We start from the raw sequence: 18,748 nt of genomic DNA, 5'->3' as shown, positions 1-18,748 counted from the left end.
TCCAACGAGAAAAGGCCGAGAACTCTCAACCTATCCTTGTACGACCTATTCTCCATTCCAGGCAACATCCTGGTAAATCTTCTCTGCACCCTCTCCAAAGCTTCCACATCTTTCCTAAAGTGAGGCGACCAGAACTGCACACAGTACTCCAAATGTGGCCTAACCAAAGTCCTGTACAGCTGCAACATCACTTCACGACTCTTGAATTCAATCCCTCTGCTAATGAACGCTAATACACCATAGGCCTTCTTACAAGCTCTATCCACCTGAGTGGCAACTTTCAAAGATCTATGTACATAGACCCCAAGATCCCTCTATTCCTCCACCTGACTAAGAACCCTACCGTTAACCCTGTATTCCACATTCTTATTTGTTCTTCCAAAATGGACAACCTCACACCTGGCAGGGTTGAACTCCATCTGCCACTTCTCAGCCCAGCTCTGCATCATATCTAAGTCCCTTTGCAGCCAACAACAGCCCTCCTCACTGTCCACAACTCCACCAATCTTCGTATCATCTGCAAATTTACTGACCCACCATTCGACTCCCTCATCCAAGTCATTAAGAAAAATTACAAACAGCAGAGGACCCAGAACTGATCCCTGCGGAACTCCACTTGTAACTGGGCTCCAGGCTGAATATTTACCATCTACCACCACTCTCTGACTTCGACCGGTTAGCCAGTTTTCTGTCCAATTGGCCAAATTTCCCTCTATCCCAAGTCTCCTGACTTTCCGCATAAGCCTACCACGGGGAACCTTATCAAGTGCCTTACTAAAATCCATGTACACTACATCCACTGCTCTACCCTCATCCACATGCTTGGTCACCTCCTCAAAGAATTCAATAAGACTTGTAAGGCAAGACTTACCCTTCACAAATCCGTGCTGGCTGTCCCTAATGAAGCAGTGTCTTTCCAGATACTCATAAATCCTATCCCTCAGTACCCTTTCCATTACTTTGCCTACCACAGAAATACGATTAACTGGCCTGTAATTCCCGGGGTTATCCCTATTCCCTTTTTTGAACAGGGGCACAACATTCGCTACTCTCCAGTCCCCTGGTACCACCCCCGTTGACAGTGAAGACGAAAAGATCATTGCCAACGGTACTGCAATTTCTTCTCTTGCTTCCCACATAATCCTAGGATATATCCCGTCAGGCCCGGGGGACTTATCTATCCTCAAGTTGTTCAAAATGTCCAACACATCTTCCTTTGGAACTAATAACTGCTGAGGTGATTGTTTGTAAATGGTGCACAAGTCTTGTGGAACTGTCCAAGTGTCAATCCGTCAAGAAGTATCATATAGTCTCAAAAGCTGAAAATAGTCAGAAAAGCAAATCAAATGCCGCCCTTTATATCTAGAGAACTGGAGTACAAGGATGCAGAAGTGAAGCTGCAGTTATACAAAACCCGGGTTACACTTGGCATACTGTGAACAGATCTGGGCACTGCACCTTAGAAAGGATACGTTGGCATTGGAGGGAGTACAAGAATGATGCTTGGGACTTCAGGGGCTGAGTAATGACAAGAGATTGTACAAATTAGGCCTGTTTTCTTGAGAACTTAGAAGGTTAATGGGTGATCTGATTGAAGTCTTCAAGGTATTTCCAGGAAAAGATTGGGTAGCTGAAGATAAACTATTTCCATCAGTTGGGGATTAATTAAAGGGCTTAGATTGAGAATTAGGGCATTACCATCCAGGAGAAATGTTAAGCAGCATTTCTGCACAAAAAGGGAGATATTTGAAACTCTTCTACAAATGGCAGTGGATGTTGGATCAGTTGTTAATTTTAAATCTGAGATTGATCATTTTTGTTAAGCTAAAGTACAAAGGGCTAAGAGCCCATTTCCATGACACTGTTCACTGTATCACTGGACTCCTTTGGCTATAAATTCGGTCAGCACGATCTTAACATCCACATCCACCTGATGAAAGAGTGGCACTCTGAAAGCTAGTGCTTCCAAATAAACCTCTTAGACTATAACCTTGTATTGTGTGATTTTTAACTAAGGACCAAAAGCAGAGTATGGTATTAGGCTGCAAATCAGCCAATGATCTCATTGAACAATGGAACAGTCCGAAGGGACTGAAAGCATATTTCTGTTCCCAGGTTCCTATGTTCCTAAGGTATGTATTTACGAATGAAAAATCTTTTTTCAATAAAGCAGCATCTGAAAATGTGAAGAACTAGAACTTTACTTCTTCTCCTATGTATGTGGGTACTTGTCAATACTCAATGAGTTGGCATGTAGGTGAATGGGAAAAAAGCTCGCCGGTGGAGGTAGACACTAAGTTAGCATAGAGGTTTGAGGGGTCATGGAGAATGGGTAGATCACTGTAGGTTGTATGGGTTGGCATGCATGGGACATGAGGGGGTGGGAGGGGTAATGGTTAAAAGAATGTTTTATATTTCCTCCCCTTTTGAGAAGGAAGATTCCCTTTGGATCTGTCCCTAAGGCCCCTCTATTGGAGGTAAAGAACTGTACAATTGCGAGAAGTGTGTGCAAGAGTGTAAGTGCTTAAGTGTAAAATGTGCTTAAGCTGGGGCTGCAAAAGTTTTCAAGAAACTATCCAAAAAATGTGAATTGACGGAAAGAAATGGTGTTAGCTATTTCAGAGTAGCGGTTCATATAAAACCAATTTAGGATTTGTGTGGTGGGGTGGATTTTCCAAACTTCCATTTCCCAATGAGTACCTCGTGATGAACAGCTCCAACTATTTATTGAATGGAAATGTTTGTTTTCATAAGAAATGAAGCACTACTTGCATTACTTACCTATCTTCTCCCATAGCCCAGCTCTGTATTTAGGTGCCCAACAATGCCTTTTTTTCTACCTTTTATCTGGTGGAGGGATTCTCTCTTAATGCAGCCTTGAGATGTTTTTATATTCCCACACTGACAAAATCCTTTAATGACATAACTTTATTGACTTTCTACAGAACATCCACTATATTGGTGAGGCATGATTTATTGCTTCTAACAACACCTTACATCCCCAATTCCCTTTCAATGTACATCCTTTCTGTCAAATAATATAGATTGCACTGTGTAGAAATTAACAGTTTTATGACTGTGGTTTCCATTTTGCTCTCATGTCAGATATCGGAGTAGTGTTTATTGTCTGTGGCCCTCAGCTGAACCTATGTTATGAATGGAGCTTCTAACAACCTTGCCTACAGTCACAGCTATGAGAGTGACAGCAGTTAGTCCAGGATCCTTGCAGACTTTGTAAGTCACAGAATTGCATTTGTACTTTGCTGAATGTGCCTTTTAAAGTAATTCTTGGTTATTTAAGAAATGAATTATTCCCATTCGGTGAATTTCTGTCTGTGCTTGACTCTTTTATTGTCCAGGTTTTCCAATAGGCCTCTGTTTTTGTTTTACTGTTATATATAGTTTGGTACATTGAGGCAATGAGATCCAGTGCCAATCCAAATAGCTAACTCATTCGGTTTATTTGTCTGGCACATTGTAAAAATCTCAGCAATCCCTACCATTTTCAGTTGCAACACTAGCAACTTGTTGTGGTTCTGTTCACCAAGCTGGGAGTTTTTGTTGCAAGCGTATCGTCCCCTTTCTGGGTGGCATCCTCAGTGCTTGGGAGCCTCCTGTGAAGCGCTTCTGTGATGATTCCTCCGGCATTTATAGTGGCTTGTCTCTGCCGCTTCCGGTTGTCAGTTGCTGTCCGCTGCAGTGTTCGGTATATTGAGTCCAGGTCGATGTGTTTGTTGATAGAATCAGTGGATGAATGCCATGCCTCTAGGAATTCCCTGGCTGTTCTCTGTTTGGCTTGCCCTATAATAGTGGTGTTGTCCCAGTCAAACTCATGTTGTTTGTCATCTGTGTGTGAGGCTACTAAGGATAGCTGGCCGTGTTGTTTCATGGCTAGTTGGTGTTCGTGGATGTGGGTTGTTAGCTGTCTTCCTGTTTGTCCTATGTAGTGTTTTGTGCAGTCCTTCATGGGATTTTGTACACTACGTTGGTTTTGCTCATGCTGGGTATCGGGTCCTTTGTCCTGGTGAGTTGTTGTCTGAGAGTGGCTGTTGGTTTGTGTGCTGTTATGAGTCCAAGTGGTCGCAGCAGTCTGGCTGTCAGTTCAGAAATGCTCCTGATGTATGGTAGTGTGGCTAGTCCTTTGGGTTGCAGCATGTCCTCGATCCGTTGTCTTTCCCTTAGGCATCTGTTGATGAAATTGCGGGGGCATCCATTTTTGGTGAATACCTTGTACAGAAAGGGGACGAAACGTTTGCAACAAAAACTCCCAGCTCGGCGAACAGAACCACAACAACGAGCACCCGAGCTACAAATCTTCTCCCAAACTTTGAACTAGCAATTTGTATTTATGCAATTGATGTCTTTCATATTGTAAAATATTCCAAGACATCTTACAGGAGCATATTCAGATAAAACGTGTGGCTCACAATGGTGGGACATGAAAATTGGGCTGCTCAAGAATCTAGAACTAGAGGAACGTGGTGCTGTCAGAGACTCATCAGGCTGAACAGAGACCCAAGGCTTATACAATCTATGGCTGCTGTATGGAAGGAAAATAAGATTTTGAGAAGATGTGTAGCTCAGGTTGAGGTTCTGGATGTAGGTTTGCTCACTGAGCTGGAAGGTTAGTTTCACAATGAAAACAAACCTTCCAGCTCAGGGAGCAAACCTACATCCAGAAAATAAGATATTGTGTTCTGACCATCTGTTCTTCCATATAGAGGCAGATGCTAAAGTTTAAAAGTTAAATTTTCAATTTCTGAGTGCGAATGAATTTTAAATTCTGATTGCAATAGTTGTCATTGTATTATAAGAAAGATTAATGTTTCATTCGCAAGTATTCAGCCTTTTGACTATTTGCTATCCAAAACAAGATATCTGATTCCAGATATCTTCTTTACATTTGCAAGATTGTGTTTTTGCAGGATTTATGTCTATATTTGCAAACGTATCATCATCTACTCCTAACTTGGGGTTGTTTCCTTAACAAAAGCACTTTTAGCTAAGCAGACCTTGAGCCTAATTCACAATCCCCTCTAGCGAGACCCATTTTATTTACTCCTACCTTGTCTGCTGTTTGGCTGGCTGATTCTATCAAGAGTTAGACTTCAGCTTGGCTCTTGGAGTCATTGGAAATAATTCTGCCTTCTGAGAATGTCAAGGGGAAGTCCTAAGAGAATGACAGAGGGAGAAAAAAGAATGATTTGAGATACCAGCAATTTAGTTTATGAGGAATGGTTCAGAAAATTGAGTTTTGTTTAAGAAAAGTAGATGCATTATCATACTATTCTGAAATAACATTGGAGTATAGTGTTCACTTGTAACTGCCTTACAGAATAACACCAGCTGATAGAGTTACAGGAAGATGTGGGACAAAGCACTGAACTGACTGTTAATAAAAGCAGTTATTATTCAGTGCTGTTTTGTCTTTGGTTGTTTCTAAGTCCCAAGAACCTCACACTCAGCTATAAACCTCACAGAAGGAAGTTCTTGAAGAAATGAAGGACTTTGTGTCTGTACCCATGGTAGCATTGATGACATAGTGGAAGAAATGGGTTTCATGCACCAAATGGGCTGTGCCCTGGTCTATATTTAATCCTCAGGCAAAATCACTAAAATTGTTCCATTTCTGCTTATTCCTGAAGAAGGGCTTATGCCCGAAACGTCGAATCTCCTGTTCCTTGGATGCTGCCTGACCTGCTGCGCTTTTCCAGCAACACATTTTCAGCATTTCTGTTTATGACTGCCACTTCCTCTGTTCAAACATGATGAGACTTCAAAAATATTTCATTGACTCCATGAAATATGGAAGCTCAGTATAAGTAAAAGTTCTTTCTTTAATGTTTGACCTATTGTGTAAGTTTGTGAAAGAAAATGCTGCGATAAGAAAGGAGAGGGATGATTATTGTGTAATTTTCACAAAGTCGTTTCAAAGCTCATGATTCGGTTGGAGTTTGTTCTGAATGCATCGGGAAATGAATTAAAGTAGGTCTGGCATCCACTCTTAAGTGTGCTTTTAACAGTAATAGCTATTCTTCTGCAGCTCATTTAATATAAAACACATCACAAATAGCAATAGCCAAATTTTGAGAAAAGGGCATTGAACGCAGTAAAGCGAACACGGCCGGCCTGCCTTCTATAACAATCAAACAAACCAGTCAATTGTGGTGTAGCTGGAAATGTCGTCAGGGTTACAACATAAAATAATAACAAACCCTAAGCCTGTATTGGCCCGTTAAACAAAGCAATGTCATTTAGGCTCCACGTTCCTTTAGATCGAAAGAAATGTGAGAATATTCAGTGTTTTATACCAAATTGTGCTTATTTAGGTGTATCTGATTTTCACAAGTACAATGATTGAGTACAGATGCTTTTGCTGCAGAGCAAAGCTAATTAAAACTAACCCATGTACAGCGAGTCTGTGTGAAACAGAGTGGCGTTACATTGTACCTCTTTATCAATTAGGTTCGGTCACTAGGTCTTAATCTGTGTTTGTTAGTGCACAGAGTTGCTACTTTATTTGCACCTTTTAAGATTAGCATGAACAGGATCAAATGATCATACAAATAATTAATTGCAGAACGTTATGGCTCACCTTTTACTGCAGTATTTCAGAAACATGGCGGGGATTTTACTGGGAGCTTGGGGTTAGGGTGGGGAGGTGTGAGTGAGGAAAATTGGGCGAGAACTGATGTTTTTTTGTGTGTGCTGTTGGCATTCTGCCCAGTGACGGTGGGAAACCAAACAAGGTCGCTAATGAAGCAATCAGCAGACATTTTCCAATGGTTAATGTCATTTTACTGGTGGTTCAGGGAGCCCCACAGTGCACGCTGCTCATCAGCTCTCAGCATCTCACTGGCAGCAGGTGGCCGGAGCGCCAAGACAATCATATATAATCTCCACATTAAATCGACAAAGTTTACGTGCTCCCTGAGCAGAGGTTTGCAATTCAATGATCCTCATGTTAATAAGATTCATGTTACAGGGCTTGCTGTGTCTTTTGCTTCCTATAATAGTCAAACTTTAAACTGAACATGCTGGAGTTCCATGAAGTGTATTTCTTGCTTTTGTTCACGTTACTGATGGACACGTTGCTACATCATTGACAAGATTTGAGTGGTGCTGGAAAAGCACAGCAGGTGGAGTAGCATCCGAGGAGCAGGAAAATCGACATTTCAGGCAGGAACCCTTCGTCAGGAAGGGCTGATAAGGGCTTTTGCCCGAAACGTTGAGTTTCCTGCCCCTCAGATGCTGCCTGACCTGCTGTGCTTTTCCAGCACCACTCAAATCTTGACTCTGATCTCCAGCATCTGCAGTCCTCACTTCCGCCTGCTGCATCATTGATATGATGACAAGATTACAATGCGATTGTGATAGTGACAGCCATGATATATATTCAAATAACAATTAGGTCATAGCTCTTCACACATTCTAAGAATATTGGAATACTGTGAAGAGTTTTGCACCCTTTATTAAGGGAAGATACACTTAGCATTGGTCCAGAGAAGATTCACTCAGCTGTGATTATGGAGGGATTTCTTATGAGGAAAGGTTGAGTCGGTTGGGCATATAAAAGAATGAGAGGAGAACTTGTTGAAACAGAGGACTTGACAGGGGAAATGCAGAAAGGTTATTTCCCTTTCTGGGGCACTCTAGGAGTGGAGGACATATCATAGAATAATGAATGACAGATTTAAGACCGAGATGAAGTTTGTAAATCTGTGGAATTCTTTACCACAGAGAGCTGTTGAGGTCGGGTCATTAAGTTTATTCAAGGCTGAGATAGACAGATTTTTAATTGGTAATCAGTGAGGATTATAGGACAAAGGCAGGAAAGTGAAGTTGGGATTATCAGATCAACATTATCTCACCGAATGGCAGAGCAGACTCGCTGGACTGAGTGGCCTCTTTCTGCTCCTATGTCTCATGGTGTTATTACAACTTATAACATCATGTTCCTCTTTCTTTAATACAATTGTGCCTCGATATCAATATAAATATTTTAATCATTTTTAATATAAATAGTGACCATGAATCAATATTTATGAATAAACGGAATCCTTAGGAATCTTCTATAGCTCATTTTCTTTTCTCAGAACATTATTCACATCATCACTCAAATGGCAGGATGATGTGATTCTGTAGATTTGGTATTTGTTACTCTTATTAGGGAGTTGGCTCACTGTCATAGCAAAGCTCGGCTCACTGCTTGTGTAGATTTGTAGGAATTATGCTTGATGTTGCCAGTGTTGTGGCACTTGCTGGTGATGCGCTTGCTATTGAACTATTTGGTGAATGTTGTTCATGGTTTCTTGCCGCTAAGTAATGTTGCTGAAGTTGTTGGTAATCAGTTTTGCTTTTCCAGCTCAGATACTGGTTAAATATAGAATCTGTGACTGAAACTGAAACGCAAATGAAAATGAACAAAGATATATGATTTTGGCTTACCAACAACTTCTGCTGGCTTTCATAATTTGATCCTGTACATGGGGTTTGTCCTTTCAATGACTCAAGCAGGGAATTGCCATGCTTCCTAAAGTGTTGGTTGCTTTCTACCTGTGCATCAATGAGCTGCTTTCTTACACCCACCTAGTCTCTTGGAGGAAGAATCCTGCTTTGCAGATTTTGTCTTATACTTTATTTCACAATTATGCAGGCAGTTTTGTGTTAACATTGAGAGATATATATCAGGGTTTGAACAAGGCAAGAGTTTGGACTTGCTTTGCCCCGAGGTTTCTTTGTCCATCTGAACATGTTTTTCTAACAATCCATGTCCTCTTCAGTAATGTGATGATGAGGTGATCATAATGTTGAATCCATATTCTTCAGTGAATTCTTCAATTCCCTGAAGGTAGATTGGATCCCTTTTCCCCTTAATTTATCAGAAATGTGTCGATCTCGAGTCTGGATGATTGTTGTGTGTCTCATATTTTTCACTTTTCAAATAAAAGGGAATTTAGAATCATACACCAAAACTATGAGATACCATTCTTGATTGTGTGAGACTAAATGAGCTCCCATAGTATACTGTTATCTATGTACTTTAGTGGCTACCACTTCCTCTTTCTGCTGTATGTTTCAGTAGTTATACATTGCACGTCTACAGGCAGGAGGCTGAAAGAGCACAAGCCCGGCAGTATCAAGAGACATTTTGGGTGTAACCCTTCTTCATCCTGATGCTGCCTGACTTGTTGTGCTCTTTCAGCCTCCTGCTGGTCTACCTTGGATCCCAGCATCTGCAGTTTTTTTGCCTCTGTGCATTGGCCATAGGCACCTTTCTCTTAATATCTTTGTGGATGCATAGTCAGTACACAACTGATCTGGCTCTGACCTTACAAGTTGCCAATTTCATATGACCCTTGTATCTTCTGCAGAAGTTATTTCTGTATTATTTTAGATCTAAATATTCTTTAGCAATACTGCCCTTGAGGAAGAAGCCACCTCTGGTAGGGGTATTGTTGTAATGCTGGCTATGATTGTTGCAACTTAATCACCTATTCTCCAATCATTGCTAAGGGGACATCAGTAAATCTATCAGTAATTCTTTGCTGATCCTGTCTCTAGTTTGACTCAGTTTTGTTGGTTTTGCATCCACGAATTGGTGGATCTTCATATCAAGTTCTTTTATGTTTCTCTTATGGCACTGATAAAGATAGGGCATATGCCCGCAGAATTTCCCTTTCTGCTGAATGTTTCAGTGTGAAATCATGAGTCTGAAACTCAAGAGTAATCTTTGGAATTTTGTTGGTGCAATCCACAGAGTTTCCATGCAGATCTGCTCCAACAAATGACAATCATGCTCCATTATTAATTTTCTCCCATTGAAACACCTGTGTGTATGACATTTCTCAGAACCAAAAGCAACTGCCAATTACTGTCTTTCCATATTGACTTATCCGGCCTGAGTGAATCTCATTGTCTTTCTTTTTCTTGTAATAGGATTGCTCCCAGTCCTTTTCTGATGTACCTACATGCAAAGTGATCCATTTCTTTCTGTTAGAGGATGATAGTCTTGTCTCCTTGCAAACTACCTCTGCTCTGTCTAGAGCTGAAAGAACTATCCCATTCACTGACTCCGGAATCAGTGTGTTGTTGTGGAAGATGATGGCTGGGTTTCCTAAGCCTAAAGTATAAGGTCAATAATCAGCAGCATGCTTTTGTGGTTTTAAATCGAGGAACTATTTATTCAAATATTCATCAGTCACCCACCGCTCAACAATACTCAAGGAAGAAAGAACAATCAAAGAGAATTGTGTGCCTTTATTAGTTAAAATACAGAAAAAGTTTGAAGGTCCTACAGTTGGCTCATTGAGGTGCCGGGCTGGTGGAGAAAAGATTCTTTTCCACTCTTGAAACATGGCTTAATAATCAAAGACATTGTACCTTCCCTAGTCTTACAGCAGGCTACAAACTTAGTTGCTTATTTCAGTAATTATTGGAAGGTCAGTTTTTTTTAGTACAGGTGGACTTAGAAAGGACCAGGCTGGAAGAGAGAATGATGTTGCAGTCTCGAGCTTTAAGATGGAGATGTTGTTGCCTTTGCTGATGTTGTTCTTTCTTGCTGTGTTGTTTGGAAACTGGCTAGTTTCTCCCTAGTGCTTTTGTGTAAGAAGGATTGGCTATCTGAAGACAGTTTCAATCAGGTGACCAGATGATGAATGTTCCAGTTGCCACCCAAGAACAATTTTGAAGTTCAAAGCATTTATTAAACAATGGGGAAATGGGAATGGAGATGGCCATTCACATCTAGCTAATGACTTAATTGGTTTCTCTGAAGATGTTTTTGTTAAGTTTTAAACTGAGAAACAGTAAGTTGAGGAATATTTACATCTTGAGCTTTAGCAAGTCCACAAGCAATAGGGTGTATAAATTCCATAAATGGTCTTGTCTTAGTATGCCTATTTAAAGGAGACACTCTACTCATAGCTATTAAATAAATAAGGTATTAAATCAAAAAAATTAAAACCTTTGTGGAAACTTGAAACACTTCCAAAGCTATGCAGGAATTGCAAAAGCCACCTGACCTTTTGCCTTCCTATTAGTAAACTTTTACTGTCTATTCTTAAAAAGAAAAGGCCGTCCCAGAAATGTCTCTACTTAATACAGTCCATGTTTAAAGTTAGGGGTTTGACATGGCTCTTTGAGTTTGTTAAATGGTACTTTTGTGACAATTGGTTCTTGTTAAAAGAACCTGTTACCAAGTCACCCTTTATTTAAACATGGAGAGTCCTTGACAGTGACCAGCTCACTCAGAGCCAGCTCTCCGAGTGACAGGATGTCTGACACTCCTGTTCTTATCTGTCAGCCAGGACTCCCCTGGACCAGATTAACAACCCCAATTGCGGAACTCATCATTGCACTCATCTTCTCTGAATACAACTTTGTGTTTTCTCTGTGTTCTGACATATGAACTATGAAAGGACTCATGTACTGGACCAAGTATCTCAACACTTTCTAGTCTTTTAGATGTTCTATCTCAGAGGTAGCTGTGACCTGTCCAGATCCTGGCTTGACTCTGTCAGGCATGTCCACCATTCCAAAAAAAACTAGCATTCACTCACCTTCCCAATGCATTTGTCTTCACTGACCTTGACCCCAGCATCTCTAGTTCTTTCCAGCGCTTTGTGTGGATGTGGTCATGAACATTTTTATTGACATCATGCCATGATGTTACCTGCCATACTGACTGCTCTGTTACAACCTCAGTGTGTTTCCTTGGTTAGAGACAAAACATATCCTGGCTCACTTTCAGGTCAAATGATAGATGTAGGAATTTGTACAGGACCAAAGGATATGTTGAGTGTTGCCAACAGCAAAGATTTCTCATCAAGAGTCATTTTTCAGTAGCTATTCTTGACATGAAGCTCACTGAAAAAGGTTGCCCCTGCCGGTGCTGATGTGATCTCTTCCAGTTTTGGAAAAGAGTAGTGATACCTCTTTATTGTTTGAATAAAGGGGCAATTTTGAAATAAGGGGCGATTTGTTTACGCAGAGAGTGATCAAGGTTTGTGAGAAGATTTGTAGCTTGGGTGCTCGTTGTTGTGGTTCTGTTCGCAGAGCTGGGAATTTGTGTTGCAGACGTTTCGTCCCCAATGTAGGTGACATCCTCAGTGCTTGGGACCCTCCTGTGAAGCGCTTCTGTGATGTTTCCTCCGGCATTTATAGTGGCATCCCACTATAAATGCCGGAGGAAACATCACAGAAGCACAACATAGGAGGCTCCCAAGCACTGAGGATGTCACCTAGACTGGTGACGAAACGTCTGCAACACATAAACACAGCTCTGCGAACAGAACCACAACAACAGAGAGTGATTCGTGTGTGGAATGAACTTCCAGAGGAACTGGTGGACATGAGTACAGTTACAATGTACAAAAGTCAGTTGGATAAGTACAAGAAGAGGAAGCGTTTGGAGGGACCAAGCGCAGGCAAGTGGGACTAGTTTAGTTTGGGATTATGTTCAGCATGGACTGGTTGGACCAAAGGGTCTATTTTCGTGGTTGTATGACTCTGTGACTCTATAAGAAGAAGGGTTATACCTGAAACGTTGACTTCTTCACCTCCTGATGTTGCCTTGCTTGCTGTGTTCTTCCAGCCACCAGCTTGTCTATAAGATATTTGGCATGCAGTTACATTCCTACCCATTGAGCATCTCTCTCACCACAATGGAATTTACTGAATTTCTGGGAGTCTGGCGATCACTTTCTTCCATTGCTTTGAGCTCTCTTTCAAACTTTCATTTTTGTTCTATTGGTACTTTAGTTGAAAAGATGGGGGTGTGGGGTGCTTTGTAGTAAATCATTAGTTTCACCGCTGGATCAGCTGTGAAGTATTAGTCAAGATCTTCAAAACATTCCTGTCACATGGAAACTCTTCACCTGGGGAGGCAATGGCCTAGTGGTATTATCGCTAGACAGTTAATCCAGAGATCCACGTAATGTTCTGGGGACCTGGCTTCAACACCTGTCACAGCAGATGGTGGAATGTGAATTCAGTTTATAAAATCTGGAATTAAGAGACTGATGATCATGCACCGATTGTTGGGGAAAACCTATCTGGTTCATTAAGGAGGGAAGAAGGGAAGCTTCCATCCTTATCTGGTCTGGCCTACATGTGACTCCAGAACAATAGTAATGTGGTTCATTCCTAACTGTCCTCAGGGCAATAAAAATGTTGGCCTAACCATGATGCCCTTATCCTGTGTATGAATAAAAAAAAACACTTGTACCAGATTTTTTTTTCTTCTGATTAGAGGGTGCACTACCTTTGATTCTCTGTGTCACCTTTTTCACCAAGCTAAGTTGCAGCTCTTCTTAATGCCCAGCAGAGCAGCAGTGACATGTAGAGCAGCCATCTTTTCCTTCATCTATCCTTGTGATTTGGATTGTATCTAGCTGTTGTATCTCAATGCAACCTCCTCCCCCACTTCCCTGTGCAAACTCCACACAGTCAGTCACCCATGGTTGGACTCAAACCTGGATCATTGACAGTGTGAGGCAGCAGTGCTAACCACTGAGCCACCATGCCACCATCAATAGACAATAGGTGCAGGAGTAGGCCATTCAGCCCTTCGAGCCTGCACCGCCATTCAATATGATCATGGCTGATCATTCCTAATTAGTATCCTGTTCCTGCCTTATCTCCATAACCCTTGATTCCACTATCTTTGAGAGCTCTATCCAACTCTTTCTTAAATGAATCCAGAGACTGGGCCTCCACTGCCCTCTGGGGCAGAGCATTCCACACAGCCACCACTCTCTGGGTGAAAAAGTTTCTCCTCATTTCTGTCCTAAATGGTCTATCCCATCACTGCACACACAGCAGAGGCTGCCTTTCCAGTCACATGTGCTGAATCATCTTTTGTATCTCCTCGACTTGCACACTCCCCTGAATCAGGTGGTGTTGCCTTCCAAACACCTTCTGAACTGAATGCCTCTGGGACATCCTACTGCTGCAATGAACACGCCCGTGACACTAAAATGGTCCTGTCATAAAGATAAAAATGTTTCACGTTCTGCTGTTCATCAAAGGTGAGGAGCGAAGGTTGGCCAGGCACTTCAAACAGATAGAAAATGCCCGTTAACAATGGTCTAGCCCATCCCCTTCCTCCTGCCCAACGGTAAAGCCGTCATGATTTGCTGATTGACCACTGGGAATCAAAGGAGCCTTATGTGAGTCCCACTTAATCCCGAAATTCCGGTGGGCTCAGGGATAATTGATGGCAAGTAGCTCACTGATGATCATAATCGACATTCTACTATGAACAGGCAGGACATTAGCATCAGTTCCTCTTTTTCAGTTCAACTGAGGGACATCATTGGCTGGCCAGCATTTATTGCCTGTCCTTAGCTGCCCTTGAACTGAGTGGCTTGCTCAGCCATTTCAGAGGGCAGTTAAGAATCAACCACATTACTGTGGGCCCAGAGTCACATGTAGGCCAGATGAGGTGAGGATGGCAATTTCCTTCCTTGAAGGACATTGGTGAGCCATTTGGGGGTTCTTTTCCCCCAGCAACGGGCAATGGCTTCACAGTCAAGAGTAGATTCTTACTACCAGATTGTATTTTTGTAATGAATTCAAATTCTGCCAACTTCCATGGTTGCATTTGAATCCAGATTCCCCAGAACTTCCGCTGAGTTTCTGGATTTATAGTCAAACAATAATACCACTAGGCCATACCGTCCCCTGCCCACAACTAAAGTGTTTTCCATTCAGCAGAAATCAGACACCCATCCGATTCTCCACCATTACCTCTGATATTCCCAACCACCTCCAAAGCCACTGTGTCCCCTCCAGTAGTTGCAATAAAATTCAACCTGTTAACACCCTTTCTCCACAGATACTTCCAGATCTTTAAAATCTGATTGAAGATTTGTAGCTCGGGTATCCGTTGTTGTGGTTCTGCTCGCCGAGCTGGAAGTTTTTGCTGCAAACGTTTCGTTCCCTGACTAGGGAACATCATCAGTGCTGTTGGAGCCTCGTGTGAAGCGCTGCTTTGATGTTTCTTCCGGTATTTATTATAAATACCGGAAGAAACATCAAAGCAGCGCTTCAACGAGGCTCCAACAGCACTGATGATGTTCCCTAGCCAGGGAACGAAACGTTTGCAGCAAAAACTTCCAGCTCGGCGAGCAGAACCACAACTTCCAGATCTGCTGAGCATTTCCTTCATTATCTGTTTTCTTTTAAATTTCCTGCATTTGCTTTAGGTGTCAGACATTTTGGCCATTTCAGGGTGTATGGTCCACTCAGTGGAGTGGAGTGCTTCTGAAGAGACAAAATTGGATCTTCATTTAGTCTGCATATCTATGACAAGAGCATCACATTTAGTTGCGATAGATGCATGCTTTCCTTCAACATTCTAGATCCTGTGATGGTCCCGCACGTCAGAGATTAGCAAATGTAACACCGTTTTTCAAAAAAAGACAGTAGGAAAAACAGTGAACCATTTGCCTTTTAGTCTGATGTCAGTGCCATGATTCTGTAGCTTTACGAGGTGCTTTTTTGCCCTGGGGCTTTTGTTATGAAGAGGTGATGAATGGTCTGCTTAAAGCCAATAAAGTAAACAATTTGTGAGGCCTTTATGTTTTAAAGATTGGAACAATAAAAGCAGCCTGAATGGGTAGAGTCAAACTCCCACAGAACCAGGATTTTTAGCTTAGCTTTCAGTAGCAGTTGCTGGGGTATTGAAGCTGGATGTGGAAGCTGTTACTTCCTCTCTCTTTTACAGCTGAAGTTGGCGGTTCTCACATTGCATGTGAGATCATCTGTTTGACTAACATTGCAGTTACCAAGGGTGTGCTTATGGAATGCTATGATATTGGAACAGTTAACAAATAGCTTATTATTTTAAGTATTTCGAATAAGTTACAATTAATTGAATTCTTTTCTTTTTGTTTTGTCTGTATTTTAACGATAGTCATAGAGTCATAGAGATGTACAGCACGGAAACAGATCCTTCGGTCCAACTCACCCATGTTGATCAGATATCCCAACCCAATCTAGTCCCACCTGCCAGCACCTGGCTCATATCCCTCCAAACCCTTCCTATTCATATACCCATCCAGATGCCTTTTAAATGTTGCAATTGAAACAACCTCCACCACATCCTTTGGCAGGTCACTCCATACACATACCATCCTCTGTTAGAAAAGGTTGCCCCTTAGGTCTCTTTTATATCTTTTCCCTCTCACATTAAACCTTTGCCCTCAAGTTCGTCTATTTATCCTATCCATGCCCCTCATGATTTTACAAACCTCCGATGCTCCAGGGAAAACAGCCCCAGCCTATTCAGCCTCTCCCTATAGCTCAAATGCTCCAACCCTGGCAACATCCTTGTAAATCTTTTCTGAACCCTTTCATAGGAAGACCAGAATTGCATGCAACATTCCAAACGTGGCCGAACCAATGTCCTGGAGCCACAACATGACCTCCCAACTCCTGTACTCAGTACTCTGACCAATAAAGGAAAGCATACCAAACACCTTCTTCACTATCCTATCTACCTGCGACTCCACTTTCAAGCAGCTATGAACCTGCACTCCAAGATCTCTGTTCAGCAACACTCCCTAGGACCTTACCATTAAGTGTATAAGTCCTGCTAAGATTTGCTTTCCCAAAATGCAGCACCTCGCATTTATCTAAATTAAGCTCTATCTTCCACTTCTCAGCCCATTGGTCCATCTGGTCAAGATCCTGTTGTAATCTGAGGTAACCTTCTTCGCTGTCCACTACACCTCCAATTTTGGTGTCATCTGCAAACGTACTACCTATACTTCGGTATGTTCACATCCAATTCGTTTATGAAAATGATGAAAAGTAGCGGACCCAGCACTGATCTTGTGGCACTCCACTGGTCACAGGCCTCCAGTCTGAAAAGCAACCCTCCACCACCACCCTCTGTCTTCTACCTTAGAGCCAGTTCTGTATCCAAAGGGCTAGTTCTCCCGGTATTCCGTGAGATCTAACTTTGCTAACCAGTCTCCCATGGGGAACCTTGTCTTACATCTTACTGAAGTCCATATAGATCATGTCCACATCAATCCTCTTTGTTACTTCTTCAAAAAACTCAATCAAGTTTGTGAGACATGATTTTCCACACAAAAAGCCATGTTGACTATCCCTAATTAATCCTTGCCTTTCTAAATACAGAGGAACCTTGATTATCCGAATGAGATGGGCGGGCAATATTTTGTTCAGATAATTGATTATTTGGTTAATCGATTCAATGCCTCTCCCTATGGGGCTCAGAGTTTTCTATTAATTCTGCTCCCCATTCAGGAAACTAGCAGCAACACAAGCCCTCGCCCGACTCAAACCCCGTCCAACACCGTCCCCCCCGCCCAACCCCAACACTGGAACGTGTCCAGTGGAGACTCACACGGATGATGCCTGGAATGGTAGGTCTAACATATGAAGAACGGCTGAGGATCCTGGGATTGTATTCATTGGAGTTTAGAAGATTAAGGGGAAACTTAATAGAGATGTACAAGATAATACATGACTTGGAAAGGGTGGACGCTAGGAAATTGTTTCCGTTAGGCGAGGAGACGAGGACCCGTGGACACAGCCTTAGAATTAGAGGGGGTAAATTCAGAACAGAAATACGGAGACATTTCTTCAGCCAGAGAGTGGTGGGCCTGTGGAATTCATTGCCACAGGGTGCAGTGGAGGCTGGGAGGCAGAGATTGATAGATTCTTGATGTCTCGAGGAATTAAAGGCTACGGGGAGAACGCTGGTAAGTGGAGTTGAAATGCCCATCAGCCATGATTGAATGGCGGAGTGGACTTGATGGGCTGAATGGCCTTACTTCCACTCCTATGTCTTATGATCTTATGGTCTTATTAACAAATTCCTCTCCACCTAAACCTTTAACACTATGGCAGTCCCAGTCTATGTTTGGAAAGTTAAAATCCCCTACCATAACCACCCTATTATTCTTACAGATAATTGAGATTTCATTACAAATTTGTTTCTCAATTTCCCTCTGACTATTAGGGGTCTATAATACAATCCCAATAAGTTTATCATCCCTTCCTTAGTTCTCAGTTCCACTCAAATAGCTTCCCTGGATGTATTTCTGAGAATATCCTCCCTCAGCACAGCTGTAATGCTATCCCTTATCAAAAACGCCACTCCCCCTCCTCTCTTGCCTCCCTTTCTGTCCTTCCTGTAGCATTTGTATCCTGGAACATTAAGTGGCCAATACCGTCCATCCCTGAGCCATGTTTCTGTAATTGCTATGATATCCCAATTTCATGTTCCTCACCATGACCTGAGTTTCCTATTTGGCTCTTGCATTGAAATAAATGCAGTTTAATTTATCAGTCTGACCTTATTCTCTGCTTTGTCCCTGCCTGCCCTGACTGTTTATCTCGCTTCTTTTATCAACTTTACCAGTCTCAGGTTGATCTCTTTCATCACTATCTCCCTAATTCCCATCTTATAAGTTAAATCCTCCTGAGCAGCTCTTGCAAATCTCCCTGGCAGTATATTAGTCTTCTCCCAATTCAGATGCAATCCATCCTTCTTCTACCCCAGAAGAAATTCCAATGATCCAAAAATGTGAATCCTTGTCCCATTCACCAGCTCCTCAGCTATGCATTCATCTGCACTATCCTCCTATTTTTACCCTCACTGGCTTGTAGCACCAAGAGTAATCCAGATTCTCGAGGATGTCCTTTTTAAATTCCTGCAACCTCTCTTTTTTCTCCCATCAGAATCTCATCCTTTTCCCTTTCTGTGTTG

Source organism: Hemiscyllium ocellatum, chromosome 36 (genome assembly GCF_020745735.1).
Source record: "Hemiscyllium ocellatum isolate sHemOce1 chromosome 36, sHemOce1.pat.X.cur, whole genome shotgun sequence".
NCBI classification, from domain to species: Eukaryota; Metazoa; Chordata; class Chondrichthyes; order Orectolobiformes; family Hemiscylliidae; genus Hemiscyllium; species Hemiscyllium ocellatum.
The sequence above is the reverse complement of the archived record's forward strand: the minus strand, read 5'-3'. Positions refer to the sequence as shown.